The following is an 11494-nucleotide window of genomic DNA, read 5'->3' on the forward strand; positions in this document are numbered from 1 at the left end:
CCATCGAAAAGGGGAATTTTATTTGAAATGTCGACTTAAGGCTCCGTTTCTACTCCAATATATTCATTTACCCATGAGATCTGTTGGGGAAAAATATCGAACGAGTTGAACACGAGGGTAATACATTTCGGAGATATTAGTGAAATCTCCACTTCACCAAAGGGGTACCCCTTTCAGAAATCTTCGATTTCTCTAATATGGATTCGAGCAATGTTTTGATAGCGAATACTAAAGAATATGCGAGGGTCATGGGCACAAAAGTTGTAGCCCTATGTCTTAGGGTTCTATGCATAAAATTTCGTGCAAATCCGAGGTTTTTATAGGGTGATACAGCAAAATACTGAGAGATGTACTAATATATGGAAAAAACTTGCGAAAATTGCCATCGAAAAGGGGAATTTTTTTTAAAATGTCGACTTAAGGCTCCGTTTCTACTCCAATATATTCATTTACCGATGAGATCTATTGGGGAAAAATATCGAACGAGTTGAACACGAGGGTAATACATTTCGGAGAAATTAGTGAAATCTCCAATTCACCAAAGGGGTACCCCTTTCAGAAATCTTCGATTTCTGTAATATGGATTCGAGCAATGTTTTGATAGCGAATACTAAAGAATATGCGAGGGTCATGGGCACAAAAGTTGTAGCCCTATGTCTTAGGGTTCTATTTATAAAATTTCGTGCAAATCCGAGGTTTCTATAGGGTGATACAATCAAAATACTGAGAGATGTACTAATATAAGGAAAAAACTTGCGAAAATTGCCATCGAAAAGGGGAATTTTTTTTTAAATGCCAACTTAAGGCTCCGTTTCTACTCCAATATATTCATTTACCGATGAGATCTGTTGGGGAAAAATATCGAACGAGTTGAACACGAGGGTAATACATTTCGGAGAAATTAGTGAAATCTCCAATTCACCAAAGGGGTACCCCTTTCAGAAATCTTCGATTTCTGTAATATGGATTCGAGCAATGTTTTGATAGCGAATACTAAAGAATATGCGAGGGTCATGGGAACAAAAGATGTAGCCCTATGTCTTAGGGTTCTATGTATAAAATTTCGTGGAAATCCGAGGTTTGTATAGGGTGATACAGTCAAAATACTGAGAGATGTACTAATATAAGGAAAAAACTTGCGAAAATTGCCATCGAAAAGGGGAATTTTTTTTGAAATGCCGACTTAAGGCTCCCTTTCTACTCCAATATATTCATTTACCGATGAGATCTGTTGGGGAAAAATATCGAACGAGTTGAACACGAGGGTAATACATTTCGGAGAAATTAGTGAAATCTCCAATTCACCAAAGGGGTACCCCTTTCAGAAATCTTCGATTTCTCTAATATGGATTCGGGCAATGTTTTGATAGTGAATACTAAAGAATATGCGAGGGTCATGGGCACAAAAGTTGTAGCCCTATGTCTTAGGGTTCTATGTATAAAATTTCGAGCAAATCCTAGGTTTGTATAGGGTGATACAGTCAAAATAGTGAGAGATGTACTAATATAAGGAAAAAACTTGCGAAAATTGCCATCGAAAAGGGGAATTTTTTTTGAAATGCCGACTTAAGGCTCCGTTTCTACTCCAATATATTCATTTACCGATGAGATCTGTTGGGGAAAAATATCGAACGAGTTGAACACGAGGGTAATACATTTCGGAGAAATGAGTGAAATCTCCAATTCACCAAAGGGGTACCCCTTTCAGAAATCTTCGATTTCTCTAATATGGATTCGGGCAATGTTTTGATAGTGAATACTAAAGAATATGCGAGGGTCATGGGCACAAAAGTTGTAGCCCTATGTCTTAGGGTTCTATGTATAAAATTTCGTCCAAATCCGAGGTTTGTATTGGGTGATACAGTCAAAATACTGAGAGATGTACTAATATAAGGAAAAAACTTGCGAAAATTGCCATCGAAAAGGGGAATTTTTTTTGAAATGCCGACTTATGGCTCCGTTTCTACTCCAATATATTCATTTACCGATGAGATCTGTTGGGGAAATATATCGAACGAGTTGAACACGAGGGTAATACATTTCGGAGAAATGAGTGAAATCTCCAATTCACCAAAGGGGTACCCCTTTCAGAAATCTTCGATTTCTCTAATATGGATTCGAGCAATGTTTTGATAGCGAATACTAAAGAATATGCGAGGGTCATGGGCACAAAAGTTTTAGCCCTATGTCTTAGGGTTCTATGTATAAAATTTCAAGCAAATCCTAGGTTTGTATAGGGTGATACAGTCAAAATACTGAGAGATGTACTAATATAAGGAAAAAACTTGCGAAAATTGCCATCGAAAAGGGGAATTTTTTTTGAAATGTCGACTTAAGGCTCCGTTTCTACTCCAATATATTCATTTACCGATGAGATCTCTTGGGGAAAAATATCGAACGAGTTGAACACGAGGGTAATACATTTCGGAGAAATGAGTGAAATCTCCAATTCACCAAAGGGGTACCCCTTTCAGAAATCTTCGATTTCTCTAATATGGATTCGGGCAATGTTTTGATAGTGAATACTAAAGAATATGCGAGGGTCATGGGCACAAAAGTTGTAGCCCTATGTCTTAGGGTTCTATGTATAAAATTTCGTCCAAATCCGAGGTTTGTATTGGGTGATACAGTCAAAATACTGAGACATGTACTAATATAAGGAAAAAACTTGCGAAAATTGCCATCGAAAAGGGGAATTTTTTTTTAAATGCCAACTTAAGGCTCCGTTTCTACTCCAATATATTCATTTACCGATGAGATCTGTTGGGGAAAAATATCGAACGAGTTGAACACGAGGGTAATACATTTCGGAGAAATTAGTGAAATCTCCAATTCACCAAAGGGGTACCCCTTTCAGAAATCTTCGATTTCTCTAATATGGATTCGGGCAATGTTTTGATAGTGAATACTAAAGAATATGCGAGGGTCATGGGCACAAAAGTTGTAGCCCTATGTCTTAGGGTTCTATGTATAAAATTTCGAGCAAATCCTAGGTTTGTATAGGGTGATACAGTCAAAATAGTGAGAGATGTACTAATATAAGGAAAAAACTTGCGAAAATTGCCATCGAAAAGGGGAATTTTTTTTGAAATGCCGACTTAAGGCTCCGTTTCTACTCCAATATATTCATTTACCGATGAGATCTGTTGGGGAAAAATATCGAACGAGTTGAACACGAGGGTAATACATTTCGGAGAAATGAGTGAAATCTCCAATTCACCAAAGGGGTACCCCTTTCAGAAATCTTCGATTTCTCTAATATGGATTCGGGCAATGTTTTGATAGTGAATACTAAAGAATATGCGAGGGTCATGGGCACAAAAGTTGTAGCCCTATGTCTTAGGGTTCTATGTATAAAATTTCGTCCAAATCCGAGGTTTGTATTGGGTGATACAGTCAAAATACTGAGAGATGTACTAATATAAGGAAAAAACTTGCGAAAATTGCCATCGAAAAGGGGAATTTTTTTTTAAATGCCAACTTAAGGCTCCGTTTCTACTCCAATATATTCATTTACCGATGAGATCTGTTGGGGAAAAATATCGAACGAGTTGAACACGAGGGTAATACATTTCGGAGAAATTAGTGAAATCTCCAATTCACCAAAGGGGTACCCCTTTCAGAAATCTTCGATTTCTCTAATATGGATTCGGGCAATGTTTTGATAGTGAATACTAAAGAATATGCGAGGGTCATGGGCACAAAAGTTGTAGCCCTATGTCTTAGGGTTCTATGTATAAAATTTCGAGCAAATCCTAGGTTTGTATAGGGTGATACAGTCAAAATACTGAGAGATGTACTAATATAAGGAAAAAACTTGCGAAAATTGCCATCGAAAAGGGGAATTTTTTTTGAAATGCCGACTTAAGGCTCCGTTTCTACTCCAATATATTCATTTACCGATGAGATCTGTTGGGGAAAAATATCGAACGAGTTGAACACGAGGGTAATACATTTCGGAGAAATTAGTGAAATCTCCAATTCACCAAAGGGGTACCCCTTTCAGAAATCTTCGATTTCTCTAATATGGATTCGGGCAATGTTTTGATAGTGAATACTAAAGAATATGCGAGGGTCATGGGCACAAAAGTTGTAGCCCTATGTCTTAGGGTTCTATGTATAAAATTTCGAGCAAATCCTAGGTTTGTATAGGGTGATACAGTCAAAATAGTGAGAGATGTACTAATATAAGGAAAAAACTTGCGAAAATTGCCATCGAAAAGGGGAATTTTTTTTGAAATGCCGACTTAAGGCTCCGTTTCTACTCCAATATATTCATTTACCGATGAGATCTGTTGGGGAAAAATATCGAACGAGTTGAACACGAGGGTAATACATTTCGGAGAAATGAGTGAAATCTCCAATTCACCAAAGGGGTACCCGTTTCAGAAATCTTCGATTTCTCTAATATGGATTCGGGCAATGTTTTGATAGTGAATACTAAAGAATATGCGAGGGTCATGGGCACAAAAGTTGTAGCCCTATGTCTTAGGGTTCTATGTATAAAATTTCGTCCAAATCCGAGGTTTGTATTGGGTGATACAGTCAAAATACTGAGAGATGTACTAATATAAGGAAAAAACTTGCGAAAATTGCCATCGAAAAGGGGAATTTTTTTTTAAATGCCAACTTAAGGCTCCGTTTCTACTCCAATATATTCATTTACCGATGAGATCTGTTGGGGAAAAATATCGAACGAGTTGAACACGAGGGTAATACATTTCGGAGAAATTAGTGAAATCTCCAATTCACCAAAGGGGTACCCCTTTCAGAAATCTTCGATTTCTCTAATATGGATTCGGGCAATGTTTTGATAGTGAATACTAAAGAATATGCGAGGGTCATGGGCACAAAAGTTGTAGCCCTATGTCTTAGGGTTCTATGTATAAAATTTCGAGCAAATCCTAGGTTTGTATAGGGTGATACAGTCAAAATACTGAGAGATGTACTAATATAAGGAAAAAACTTGCGAAAATTGCCATCGAAAAGGGGAATTTTTTTTGAAATGCCGACTTAAGGCTCCGTTTCTACTCCAATATATTCATTTACCGATGAGATCTGTTGGGGAAAAATATCGAACGAGTTGAACACGAGGGTAATACATTTCGGAGAAATTAGTGAAATCTCCAATTCACCAAAGGGGTACCCCTTTCAGAAATCTTCGATTTCTGTAATATGGATTCGAGCAATGTTTTGATAGCGAATACTAAAGAATATGCGAGAGTCATGGGCAAAAAAGTTGTAGCCCTATGTCTTAGGGTTCTATGTATAAAATTTCGTGCAAATCCGAGGTTTGTATAGGGTGATACAGTCAAAATACTGAGAGATGTACTAATATAAGGAAAAAACTTGCGAAAATTGCCATCGAAAAGGGGAATTTTTTTTGAAATGCCGACTTAAGGCTCCGTTTCTACTCCAATATATTCATTTACCGATGAGATCTGTTGGGGAAAAATATCGAACGAGTTGAACACGAGGGTAATACATTTCGGAGAAATTAGTGAAATCTCCAATTCACCAAAGGGGTACCCCTTTCAGAAATCTTCGATTTCTGTAATATGGATTCGAGCAATGTTTTGATAGCGAATACTAAAGAATATGCGAGGGTCATGGGCAAAAAAGTTGTAGCCCTATGTCTTAGGGTTCTATGTATAAAATTTCGTGCAAATCCGAGGTTTGTATAGGGTGATACAGTCAAAATACTGAGAGATGTACTAATATAAGGAAAAAACTTGCGAAAATTGCCATCGAAAAGGGGAATTTTTTTTGAAATGCCGACTTAAGGCTCCGTTTCTACTCCAATATATTCATTTACCGATGAGATCTGTTGGGGAAAAATATCGAACGAGTTGAACACGAGGGTAATACATTTCGGAGAAATGAGTGAAATCTCCAATTCACCAAAGGGGTACCCCTTTCAGAAATCGTCGATTTCTCTAATATTGATTCGGGCAATGTTTTGATAGCGAATACTAAAGAATATACGAGGGTCATGGGCACAAAAGTTGTAGCCCTATATCTTAGGGTTCCTTGCAATTCCGAGGTTTGTATAGGGTGATACAGTCAAAATACTGAGAGATGTACTAATATAAGGAAAAAACTTGCGAAAATTGCCATCGAAAAGGGGAATTTTTTTTGAAATGCCGACTTATGGCTCCGTTTCTACTCCAATATATTCATTTACCGATGAGATCTGTTGGGGAAAAATATCGAACGAGTTGAACACGAGGGTAATACATTTCGGAGAAATGAGTGAAATCTCCAATTCACCAAAGGGGTACCCCTTTCAGAAATCATCGATTTCTCTAATATGGATTCGAGCAATGTTTTGATAGCGAATACTATAGAATATGCGAGGGTCATGGGCACAAAAGTTGTAGCCCTATGTCTTAGGGTTCTATGTATAAAATTTAGAGCAAATCCTAGGTTTGTATAGGGTGATACAGTCAAAATACTGAGAGATGTACTAATATAAGGAAAAAACTTGCGAAAATTGCCATCGAAAAGGGGAATTTTTTTTGAAATGTCGACTTAAGGCTCCGTTTCTACTCCAATATATTCATTTAACCATGAGATCTCTTGGGGAAAAATATCGAACGAGTTGAACACGAGGGTAATACATTTCGGAGAAATGAGTGAAATCTCCAATTCACCAAAGGGGTACCCCTTTCAGAAATCTTCGATTTCTCTAATATGGATTCGAGCAATGTTTTGATAGTAAATACTAAAGAATATGCGAGGGTCATGGGCATAAAAGTTGTAGCCCTATGTCTTAGGGTTCTATGTATAAAATTTCGAGCAAATCCGAAGTATGTATAGGGTGATACAGTCAAAATACTGAGAGATGTAATAATATAAGGAAAAAACTTGCGAAAATTGCCATCGAAAAGGGGAATTTTTTTTGAAATGTCGACTTAAGGCTCCGTTTCGACGCCAATATATTCATTTACCCATGAGATCTCTTGGGGAAAAATATCGAACGAGTTGAACACGAGGGTAATACATTTCGGAGAAATGAGTGAAATCTCCAATTCACCAAAGGGGTACCCCTTTCAGAAATCTTCGATTTCTCTAATATGGATTCGGGCAATGTTTTGATAGTGAATACTAAAGAATATGCGAGGGTCATGGGCACAAAAGGTGTAGCCCTATGTCTTAGGGTTCTATGTATAAAATTTAGAGCAAATCCTAGGTTTGTATAGGGTGATACAGTCAAAATACTGAGAGATGTACTAATATAAGGAAAAAACTTGCGAAAATTGCCATCGAAAAGGGGAATTTTTTTTTAAATGCCAACTTAAGGCTCCGTTTCTACTCCAATATATTCATTTACCGATGAGATCTGTTGGGGAAAAATATCGAACGAGTTGAACACGAGGGTAATACATTTCGGAGAAATTAGTGAAATCTCCAATTCACCAAAGGGGTACCCCTTTCAGAAATCTTCGATTTCTCTAATATGGATTCGGGCAATGTTTTGATAGTGAATACTAAAGAATATGCGAGGGTCATGGGCACAAAAGTTGTAGCCCTATGTCTTAGGGTTCTATGTATAAAATTTCGAGCAAATCCTAGGTTTGTATAGGGTGATACAGTCAAAATAGTGAGAGATGTACTAATATAAGGAAAAAACTTGCGAAAATTGCCATCGAAAAGGGGAATTTTTTTTGAAATGCCGACTTAAGGCTCCGTTTCTACTCCAATATATTCATTTACCGATGAGATCTGTTGGGGAAAAATATCGAACGAGTTGAACACGAGGGTAATACATTTCGGAGAAATGAGTGAAATCTCCAATTCACCAAAGGGGTACCCCTTTCAGAAATCTTCGATTTCTCTAATATGGATTCGAGCAATGTTTTGATAGTGAATACTAAAGAATATGCGAGGGTCATGGGCACAAAAGTTGTAGCCCTATGTCTTAGGGTTCTATGTATAAAATTTCGTCCAAATCCGAGGTTTGTATTGGGTGATACAGTCAAAATACTGAGAGATGTACTAATATAAGGAAAAAACTTGCGAAAATTGCCATCGAAAAGGGGAATTTTTTTTTAAATGCCAACTTAAGGCTCCGTTTCTACTCCAATATATTCATTTACCGATGAGATCTGTTGGGGAAAAATATCGAACGAGTTGAACACGAGGGTAATACATTTCGGAGAAATTAGTGAAATCTCCAATTCACCAAAGGGGTACCCCTTTCAGAAATCTTCGATTTCTCTAATATGGATTCGGGCAATGTTTTGATAGTGAATACTAAAGAATATGCGAGGGTCATGGGCACAAAAGTTGTAGCCCTATGTCTTAGGGTTCTATGTATAAAATTTCGAGCAAATCCTAGGTTTGTATAGGGTGATACAGTCAAAATACTGAGAGATGTACTAATATAAGGAAAAAACTTGCGAAAATTGCCATCGAAAAGGGGAATTTTTTTTGAAATGCCGACTTAAGGCTCCGTTTCTACTCCAATATATTCATTTACCGATGAGATCTGTTGGGGAAAAATATCGAACGAGTTGAACACGAGGGTAATACATTTCGGAGAAATTAGTGAAATCTCCAATTCACCAAAGGGGTACCCCTTTCAGAAATCTTCGATTTCTCTAATATGGATTCGAGCAATGTTTTGATAGCGAATACTAAAGAATATGCGAGGGTCATGGGAACAAAAGTTGTAGCCCTATGTCTTAGGGTTCTATGTATAAAATTTCGTACAAATCCGAGGTTTGTATAGGGTGATACAGTCAAAATACTGAGAGATGTACTAATATAAGGAAAAAACTTGCGAAAATTGCCATCGAAAAGGGGAATTTTTTTTTAAATGCCAACTTAAGGCTCCGTTTCTACTCCAATATATTCATTTACCGATGAGATCTGTTGGGGAAAAATATCGAACGAGTTGAACACGAGGGTAATACATTTCGGAGAAATTAGTGAAATCTCCAATTCACCAAAGGGGTACCCCTTTCAGAAATCTTCGATTTCTGTAATATGGATTCGAGCAATGTTTTGATAGCGAATACTAAAGAATATGCGAGAGTCATGGGCAAAAAAGTTGTAGCCCTATGTCTTAGGGTTCTATGTATAAAATTTCGTGCAAATCCGAGGTTTGTATAGGGTGATACAGTCAAAATACTGAGAGATGTACTAATATAAGGAAAAAACTTGCGAAAATTGCCATCGAAAAGGGGAATTTTTTTTGAAATGCCGACTTAAGGCTCCGTTTCTACTCCAATATATTCATTTACCGATGAGATCTGATGGGGAAAAATATCGAACGAGTTGAACACGAGGGTAATACATTTCGGAGAAATTAGTGAAATCTCCAATTCACCAAAGGGGTACCCCTTTCAGAAATCTTTGATTTCTGTAATATGGATTCGAGCAATGTTTTGATAGCGAATACTAAAGAATATGCGAGGGTCATGGGCAAAAAAGTTGTAGCCCTATGTCTTAGGGTTCTATGTATAAAATTTCGTGCAAATCCGAGGTTTGTATAGGGTGATACAGTCAAAATACTGAGAGATGTACTAATATAAGGAAAAAACTTGCGAAAATTGCCATCGAAAAGGGGAATTTTTTTTGAAATGCCGACTTAAGGCTCCGTTTCTACTCCAATATATTCATTTACCGATGAGATCTGTTGGGGAAAAATATCGAACGAGTTGAACACGAGGGTAATACATTTCGGAGAAATGAGTGAAATCTCCAATTCACCAAAGGGGTACCCCTTTCAGAAATCGTCGATTTCTCTAATATTGATTCGGGCAATGTTTTGATAGCGAATACTAAAGAATATACGAGGGTCATGGGCACAAAAGTTGTAGCCCTATATCTTAGGGTTCCTTGCAATTCCGAGGTTTGTATAGGGTGATACAGTCAAAATACTGAGAGATGTACTAATATAAGGAAAAAACTTGCGAAAATTGCCATCGAAAAGGGGAATTTTTTTTGAAATGCCGACTTATGGCTCCGTTTCTACTCCAATATATTCATTTACCGATGAGATCTGTTGGGGAAAAATATCGAACGAGTTGAACACGAGGGAAATACATTTCGGAGAAATGAGTGAAATCTCCAATTCACCAAAGGGGTACCCCTTTCAGAAATCATCGATTTCTCTAATATGGATTCGAGCAATGTTTTGATAGCGAATACTATAGAATATGCGAGGGTCATGGGCACAAAAGTTGTAGCCCTATGTCTTAGGGTTCTATGTATAAAATTTAGAGCAAATCCTAGGTTTGTATAGGGTGATACAGTCAAAATACTGAGAGATGTACTAATATAAGGAAAAAACTTGCGAAAATTGCCATCGAAAAGGGGAATTTTTTTTGAAATGTCGACTTAAGGCTCCGTTTCTACTCCAATATATTCATTTAACCATGAGATCTCTTGGGGAAAAATATCGAACGAGTTGAACACGAGGGTAATACATTTCGGAGAAATGAGTGAAATCTCCAATTCACCAAAGGGGTACCCCTTTCAGAAATCTTCGATTTCTCTAATATGGATTCGAGCAATGTTTTGATAGTAAATACTAAAGAATATGCGAGGGTCATGGGCATAAAAGTTGTAGCCCTATGTCTTAGGGTTCTATGTATAAAATTTCGAGCAAATCCGAAGTATGTATAGGGTGATACAGTCAAAATACTGAGAGATGTAATAATATAAGGAAAAAACTTGCGAAAATTGCCATCGAAAAGGGGAATTTTTTTTGAAATGTCGACTTAAGGCTCCGTTTCGACGCCAATATATTCATTTACCCATGAGATCTCTTGGGGAAAAATATCGAACGAGTTGAACACGAGGGTAATACATTTCGGAGAAATGAGTGAAATCTCCAATTCACCAAAGGGGTACCCCTTTCAGAAATCTTCGATTTCTCTAATATGGATTCGAGCAATGTTTTGATAGCGAATACTATAGAATATGCGAGGGTCATTGGAACAAAAGGTGTAGCCCTATGTCTTAGGGTTCTATGTATAAAATTTAGAGCAAATCCTAGGTTTGTATAGGGTGATACAGTCAAAATACTGAGAGATGTACTAATATAAGGAAAAAACTTGCGAAAATTGCCATCGAAAAGGGGAATTTTTTTTGAAATGCCGACTTAAGGCTCCGTTTCTACTCCAATATATTCATTTACCGATGAGATCTGTTGGGGAAAAATATCGAACGAGTTGAACACGAGGGTAATACATTTCGGAGAAATTAGTGAAATCTCCAATTCACCAAAGGGGTACCCCTTTCAGAAATCTTCGATTTCTCTAATATGGATTCGAGCAATGTTTTGATAGCGAATAATAAAGAATATGCGAGGGTCATGGGAACAAAAGTTGTAGCCCTATGTCTTAGGGTTCTATGTATAAAATTTCGTCCAAATCCGAGGTTTGTATAGGGTGATACAGTCAAAATACTGAGAGATGTACTAATATAAGGAAAAAACTTGCGAAAATTGCCATCGAAAAGGGGAATTTTATTTGAAATGTCG

Source organism: Humulus lupulus, chromosome 5, assembly GCF_963169125.1.
Source record: "Humulus lupulus chromosome 5, drHumLupu1.1, whole genome shotgun sequence".
Lineage (NCBI taxonomy): Eukaryota > Viridiplantae > Streptophyta > Magnoliopsida > Rosales > Cannabaceae > Humulus > Humulus lupulus.